Source organism: Lathyrus oleraceus, chromosome 4, assembly GCF_024323335.1.
Source record: "Lathyrus oleraceus cultivar Zhongwan6 chromosome 4, CAAS_Psat_ZW6_1.0, whole genome shotgun sequence".
In the NCBI taxonomy this organism is placed as follows: Eukaryota; Viridiplantae; Streptophyta; class Magnoliopsida; order Fabales; family Fabaceae; genus Lathyrus; species Lathyrus oleraceus.
Genome location: NC_066582.1, coordinates 96,862,310 through 96,871,091, shown reverse-complemented (window position 1 = coordinate 96,871,091; position 8,782 = coordinate 96,862,310).

Genomic DNA, 8,782 nt, shown 5'->3' with positions numbered 1-8,782 from the left:
GGTTTGAATTGCTATTTTTTCTCTTGTGTACAACTCTTGCAAAGGTTAATTACATATCTCAATTCTATTTGGAATTGGGGGCAGACCTACCCATAATGAGGACAATTGAGGAACTGCCTAAACAAATCCTTATACTCTCTCTTTCTCTCTCTCTCTCTCTCTCTCTCTCTCTCTCTCTCTCTCTCTCTCTCCCTCTCTACATTTTGATAATATACTTAGTGCGCAATTTGATAAACTAAAAATTCTATTTATGTTGAAGTAATTCAAACTTTTTTGTTAAGATAATTGCAATCTAAATAATTGCAATTGGTTTTTTTATCTCTTTAACACAAAGGAAAATCAGCTTGGTTTTATTTGTTGGTGCAAAGGTAGAATAAATGAAGAACAGAAATATTCTATTAAGAGAATGACGGCTACAAAACATGATAAAAGTTACAATGATTGTCACCCTATTTATAAGCTAAAACTAGGGTTACTAGAATAGGATAAAATACTAAAATACCCTCTAACAAACTTAGGGGCTAAGAAAATAGTACAACTAATAAATATGAATTACTTCTAATACCATCCCTTAATTCATATTCCATCAAAACTTGTAACACCAATTCCATCCCTTAATCTGAGAAATTGATCAGTCTTGATAGCTTTCGTCAGAACATCTGCCAACTGTTTCTGAGTGCTGCAATGTACAACTTCTAACACTCCCCTCTGAACTTGATGTCTCAGAAAATGATACTTGGTCTCAATGTGCTTGCTTCTCCCATGCAACACTGGGTTTCTGGCAAGATTGATTGCAAACTTGTTGTCAATCATCAGCTTCAGAGGTTTGTTTACTTTAATCTTCAGATCCTGCAGTAGATTCAGAATCCACACAGCTTGGCATGCAGTAACAGCACCTGCAATGTATTCAGCTTCACAAGTTGACAACACCACAACAGGTTGCTTCTTGGAACACCAAGAAATGGGACCTCCCAGAAATTTGAATAAGTACCCAGATGTACTTCTTCTGTCAACTCTGTCTCTACACCAATCAGAATCTGAATAACTCAGAAGTTCTGACTCATCCTTTCTTCCAGAAGGAAATAATACTCCATACTTCAGAGTTCCCTTGATATACCTCAGAATCCTGACAGCAGCTTGGTAATGGGACCACTTAGGTTTACTCATGAACCTACTAACCATCCCAACTGAATAACAAATATCAGGTCTGGTATTGCACAAATACCTCAGAGAACCAACCAACTGTTTGAAGGTTGTAGCGTCCACATCCTTTCTATCAGAGTCAGAATCCAGTTTCTGATTTGTATCAGAAGGTATGACAGCAATCTTACAATTCTTCAGATTAAATCTCTTCAGAAGTTCTAATTCATACTTGAGCTGATGCAAAATAATACCTTTCTTAGAGTATCTGAACTCCATCCCTAGAAAGTATGTCATTTTGCCTAGATAAGTCATTTCGAACTCATTCATCAGAACTTTCTTGAACTTGGCTATCTCTTGTTCAGAACTTCCAGTCAGCAGTATATCATCAACATATAAACATACCAGAGTCATATTTTCTTCAGAAGTATGCTGAACATAGACACCGTACTCCATCTCACATTTCTGAAAGCCTTGCTTCTTGAAGAATGAATCAATCTTCTGATTCCAAGCTCTGGGTGCTTGTTTCAATCCATATAGAGCTTTGTATAATCTGTACACCATCCCTTCCTGATTCTTTTTCACAAATCCAGGAGGTTGTGACACATAAACTTCTTCTTCTAATGGACCGTTCAGAAATGCAGATTTTACATCTAAATGCATCAGAGGCCAATTCCTGTTAGCAGCTATTGCAATCACCATTCTGATTGTTTCATGTCTTGCTACAGGTGCAAACACTTCAGAGTAATCCAACCCAGGTTTCTGTAGAAATCCTCTGGCTACCAACCTTGCTTTATGTTTGCCAATTGAACCATCTAGCTTTAACTTCTGCTTGAAAACCCATCTAACGCTGATGGCTTTCTTGTCTTTTGGAAGTTCTGTCAGCTTCCAAGTTTTGTTTCTCTCTATAGCATCAAGTTCTTCTTTCATGGCCTTCAGCCAGAGCTTTTGCTTAAGAGCCTCTTCTGTACTTATGGGTTCAGAGTCTACTAACATGGCACACTGAATAACTTCTCCTTCAGAGTCTACTTCAGTGTCTTGCAGCATGTCAAATTCTGCATATCTTCTGGGGATATTTCTGATTCTTTGTGGTCTCTGAACTTGTTCAGAGTCTTGAGCTTCAGAGTTTCTAGCTTCAGATGGTTGACTTCCTCCAGAGCTTTGACCATCTTCAGGGGCTGACATATTTCCAGAGTCTGAATTGCCACCAGAATCTGGATTATCATCAGAGTCTGGGTCATCAGAGTCTGGGTCATCAGAGTCACCTTCATCTTCTGAGTCTTCTCCAGAGTCAGAATCACTATCAGAATCAGAATCAACGTCAGAGTTTACTCCAACTTCAGAAATTCTTAACTCTGACCTTTCTTCAGAAGTTCTAACATCAGAATCAGATTGAGACTTATCCCAATTCCAAACTTCTGATTCCTTCACAATCACATCTCTGCTGAATTCAATTTTATTGGTTTCTGGACAATAGAGCTTGTATGCACCTGTACTGTGGTACCCTATCAGAATCATCACTTTGCTTCTATCATCCAACTTCTGTCTTCTGGCTTCTGGAACATGTTTATAGCAAACAGAACCAAACACCTTCAGATGACTAACACTTTGCTTATCTCCAGTCCACTTCTGTATTGGAACTATTTCCTTCAACTTCTTCGTAGGACATTGGTTGAGTACATACGTTGCGGTGGCAACAACTTCTCCCCAGAGCTTTTGAGGAAGCTTCTTCTCCTTTAACATGCTTCTCACCATATCAAGCAAAATGCAGTTTCTTCTTTCAGCAAGACCATTGTGTTGAGGGGTATAAGGAGCAGTAACCTCATGCTCAATTCCATTCTCCTCACATAACTTCTGGAACTCTTTGGAGTTATACTCACCTCCACCGTCAGTTCTAAGAATCTTTAACTTCTGACCACTCTGATTCTCAGCCTTCATTCTGAACTTCTTGAATTCATCAAACACCTCGTGTTTAAACTTAATAAGGGATACCCATGTCATTCTTGTGAATTCATCAACAAATAACACAAAGTATTTATTCCCTCCAATCGATGCTACTGGAAATGGACCACACACATCAGAATGTACAACTCCCAAGGCATGTTTTGCTCTTGGAGCAGTTTCTGACGCAAATGGCAATCGTGGTTGTTTTCCTTCCATGCAAACTTTGCATGACTTTTCAGGCTTCTTAATTGCAGGAATTCCATGTACCAACTTCTTTGAATTCAGATGTTTTAAGCTTTTGAAATTCAAATGACCAAATCTTCTGTGCCACAACTCACTCTCCTTCTCAGCACTTGTTGCACTAAGACATTCTGAGTCTGCAGTTCTGACATTCACCTTGAATGTTCTATTCCTTCCCTGTTCTGACTCCATAATCAACTTCTGATTGCAGTCATACAGCTTCAGAAGATTGTCCTTCATGGTAACTGAAAAACCTTTCTCAATTAATTGTCCCACACTCATTAGATTGCTTCTGATGCCAGGTACATACCACACCTTCTGAATCAATGCTGTTTTCCCATTGTTCAAAATCACTCTGACATTTCCCATACCTTCTGCATTAAGATATTTGTCATCAGCACATCTGATCTTTGTCCTCTTTTCAGAGTCAAAGTCAACCAGCCATTTCTTGTTTCCAGTAAGATGATTTGAACAACCAGTGTCCATATACCACCAGTCTATCAGATCCATATCATCAGATTCAGAGGCCATCAATAACACAGATTCGTCATCAGAACTTCTGGATATATTTGCTTCTTCTGATTTTCTCTCCTTGTTTGACGAACAGTCTCTAGCAAAGTGACCAAACTTCTTACAACAGTAACATTGGATCTTCTTCTTGTCATACTTCTCTTTTCCCTTCTGAGCATTCTTTTGTCTATCAGAGGTTGAGCTTTCTGACTTCTGACCACCATCAGATCTTCTCCTGGCTTCTGGCTGCTTCTGATACCTCCTATCAGAAGTTGCTTTCAGAGCCTGCTGCTCTACTTCCCTTTCAGAAGTTCTCTCAGTCAAACGCAACTCTTGCGCTTCTAGACTGCTCTGCAGCTCTTCAATTCTCATGGTGCTCAGATCTTTGGAATGTTCTATTGCTACCACAATGTAATCAAATTGAGAGGTAAGGGATCTCAATACCTTCTCCATGATTGTTTCTTCAGAAAGAGTTTCTCCACACGCTTTCATCTCATTAGTGATCAGAATCACTCTGTAGATGTATTCAGAAACTTTCTCATTATTCTTTATGTTGAGATTCTCATATTGCTTTCTCAAGGACTGAAGCTTCACCTTCTTCACTGATGCGTCACCACCATAACATCTAACCAGTGTGTCCCATGCAGCCTTTGTTGTCGTTGAATCTGCAATCTTCTCAAACACATTTACATCAACACATTGATGAATGAAGAACAATGCTTTCTGATCCTTCTTCCTTACTTCCTTCTGCGTGTTTTTCTGTTCATCCGTTGCATCTGCTGCTACCGGAACATAACCATCAGTGACAAGATCTAGAACATCTTGAGCATCGAACAGTACACGCATTTGGATCATCCAACGATTCCAATTTTTACCGTCAAATACTGGAAGTTTGGTGTTCATGTTGCCGTTTCCGTTCATCTTTCTACCTTGCACAGTACACTCAGATTTCTCACAGTGTTTCCCAACCCACAGAATTAAAATTCTAATCAGATTTTGTTCAAGATTCAACACGAATCTAAGAATCAAAATCAAACACAAAGACCTCACGTTCACTCGTGTTTCCCGTGTTTCCCAATGAATCCGAACCGGTGCTCTGATACCAATTGTTGGTGCAAAGGTAGAATAAATGAAGAACGGAAATATTCTATTAAGAGAATGACGGCTACAAAACATGATAAAAGTTACAATGATTGTCACCCTATTTATAAGCTAAAACTAGGGTTACTAGAATAGGATAAAATACTAAAATACCCTCTAACAAACTTAGGGGCTAAGAAAATAGTACAACTAATAAATATGAATTACTTCTAATATTATTGCACACCAAGTGTTTGATAAATTGTTTGTGTCAATTTTTGTTTCCTAATTTATTGGAAATTGATTACAAAGTGTGACATTGTTCAAATTATTATTTTGTAAAACATATTGATTTACTTTCTTATCATTTATATACATTTTGTTAAGATTTAAACGCATATTCGATTCTTCCGATAACGGTTCAGGATAGACGAGTGTTCATCCAAAATTGCTTTCTCTTTCCATAATATATATTTTTAAATATAGTTTTTTAATTGAAGAAAAATTTATTGGCGATCTATTCACCCCCTCTAGATCGTTTCCCTCGTTTAACCAGAGAGAGAAGAGAGAAAAGTTTCTAATAACTTTTATTGAAAAATGATTACTCTTAACAATTATGTTACAACCAAACTCACATTGAGTTTTTATACTAACACCTAAGTAAAATGAGACTTAAATAAAATTCAAATGAAATGCTAACTAAATGTTGAATTCAGATTACACTTCAACAGAGTTGAAGAGTTTCACTCTAGATTTTTCAAGTGCTTTCTTGATTTATCGCAACCTTCTAGTTTTGAGGACGAAACTATTATTTTTTGTAGTAATAATGTAAGATCCGATTTTTTTATTATTATAATTATTTTATTTATGAGTCATATTATTTTAATTTTTCATCACATAAAAATCGATTTTATTATAATTTTATTTTATTTTTGAGGAAATTATATCCGAATATTTTAGACTTTCAAGTTTCGAGGAAGAATTTTTTTTAAAGGGGTAAGAATGTAACACCTCACAATCTTGGAGTCTTGGAGGCAAACCTCTTTGCCTTGTTGATATTCTTACATTCTCTTCAATTCGGGCTTCAACGAAGGGTGTTTCTGCACTATCAAACTATGTAGAAACTGATTTTTCATTGCTGTAATCGGTTACATATTTCTGATAACCGGTTACGGGTTGCTGCTACAGCTTAATCTTGTAAAAATGACGTCTCAGATGATTACAATCCTTTTGTTTGCTACATCATACAACTTATAGTGTTATCTTTTCAAACTTCTTTGTTGGACACCTTTTCAATAAACACGCAGCCGTGGACATCGCTTCTCCCCATAACTCTTTTGACAAGTTCTTCCCCTTCAACATGCTTCTCATCATGTTCATGATGGATCGATTTTTTCTTTCAACAACACCATTTTTATTCAGTGTATAAGGTGGTATAACCTCATATACCATTCCTTCTTGATCATAAAACTTCCCAAAATCTTTTGATACATATTCGCCTCCATCATCTATTTTGAGCTCTTTGAGGTTACATCCACTTTGCCTTTCAACCATGGACTTGAACTTCTTAAACACATCAAATACCTCATCCTTTCTCTTGAACAAGCATTTACGTAACTTTCTACTATGATAATCAATGAATGTGACAAAATATCTATTGCCACTGATCGAATCAACTTGCACCAGTCAACACACATTCGAATACACCACCTCAAGGTGATGCTTGGTTCAACAACCTACATCCTTTTTGAATTTACCCTTATGTTTCTTCTCTTGTACACATTATTAATAAATTTCAGGTGGTATGTTGATCAATGGCAACCTCATTACCATTTCGTTCCTTTGCAAGACATTAAATCTCTAAAGTTGAGATGCGCAAGCCTATAGTGCCATATCCATTCTTCTCGACTAGCCATTGTAATAAGACAACTATGCCCCATGACCTTAAAATCAACCTTGAAAGTTCTATAGGAAGCCATATGAGCTTTTAGGACTAAAACCCTGTTTTTAACCATAACGCATAATGCCTTGTCCTCCATGTGAATCTTGTAACCCTTCTCAAGAAATTGGCCAATACTTAGAAGGTTACACTTGATGCCTAGAATGTAAAACACATTTTGATAAAGGAATATCCATAATCCATTCTCATGATCGAAACATCACTGACCTCACTGTCCGCTAAAGTGGTGTCATCCGTGAAGTTCACTTTGTTCTTCATGGCACAATTGATTCTAATAAACCAATGTTTCCTCCCCATCATATGGTGGAACATCCATAATCTAAATACCATAGATCACTACACCGAATTGCCTCTTTCGTAGTCACCATTACATTTTCTTCTTCATGTAATCAGTTACATCTTTTATGTAACTAGTTACAACATGGTTCTGTATCATTTCCAAAACGGTTGTTGCTATTGTCCCACAACCTGTTGCTGCTACATTCCCTCTCTATGATCATGGTGAAAAATGTGTTCTCCTTATTAAACTCTTGTCTTGTAACCTTGGCTTCATCCACTTGAGGTTCTTTCTTATTCGCATTGCACTCTCTTGCAAAATAATCGAACTTTTGACAAACAAAGTATTGCATCTTGCTCTTGTCTATCATTTTCCTTTCACCTCTAAAGTTTGCTTGACCCACATTTTTTTTGCAACTGCTCTCACCCTTTTGACAATTTGAATTCTTGGAATTTTGGAATTTTCTTCCACCAAAATTCTGAAAATTCCCTCTACTCTTCATGGACCATTTTCCTTTGGATCTCTTGTCCTTCTCGTTGAAATGAGCTTGCAAAGCGATCTCTGCCTTTTCCTTATCACAATTTCTCTCCTCCATTCTCTGCTCATGTGTCTTAAGAGAGCTTTGTAGCTCCTATTTATTCATCGTCGCAAGATCCTTCGATTCCTCAATCACTACGACCACATTGCCAAATCTTGGCGTTAAAGAGCGCAAGATTTTTGTGATAACAAATTGCTCTGCCACTGTTTCTCCACATGTTTTTACTTGGTTCACCAACCGAGTAATTCTCATTGTGAAATCGTTGATGATATTCTTCTCTTCCATTTGAATCAATTTAAGTTGGCGTTTGTGAGTTTATAATCTCTCACCACCTTCGCCTTGTTAGCCCCTGCGTATGCCTTCCCCAAAATTTCTCACGCTTACTTCGATGATTCGCAATCACCAACTTTTTCAAAGTTGTCTGTATCCACACATTGATTGATAAAAAACAGTTACTTGAAATCTTTCTTCCTTTTCTCCTTATGTGTTTCTCGTTGTGCATCTATTGCACCTTCTATAAGAGAATTGACATGTTCTTGATCACTTTAAGAACATCTTGATAGTCAAACAACACCTTCATTTGTTTGCATCATTTTTAGTAGTTCTTCGCATTAAGGATGCGTAAGTTTGCATGGATTCTTTTATTGGAGACACAATTCATGTTGCACATTAGGTGTTTGATGGATTTAACCAGACTCTTGATGCCAAATGTTAGAACTTGGAATCACACGATTGGTGAAAATGGAGCAATTGAATATGGAGAGGGAGACAGTGAGAGAGAGAGAGAATTAGAAAGAATATAATTGAGGATGAAAATTTGCATTGACATTAATTGAGATATAAGTAACAAAGTTTAAACAAAAAATAACTATTTATAAATGGTTACGCAAAATCTATAACCGACTACAGCTAATTCTATAAAACAAAATCTTAAAAGCGATAACTGATTACACCATCAAACAAAACTTTTTATTTTAACTTTTCTGTTATATCAACCTAACTAAAACTGATTACACCTCATAATAAAGTTAGAACACTTAAATTGTTAAAAATTAAGTTTGTAACCTACTTCTCAAATAGAGATAAATTTGAT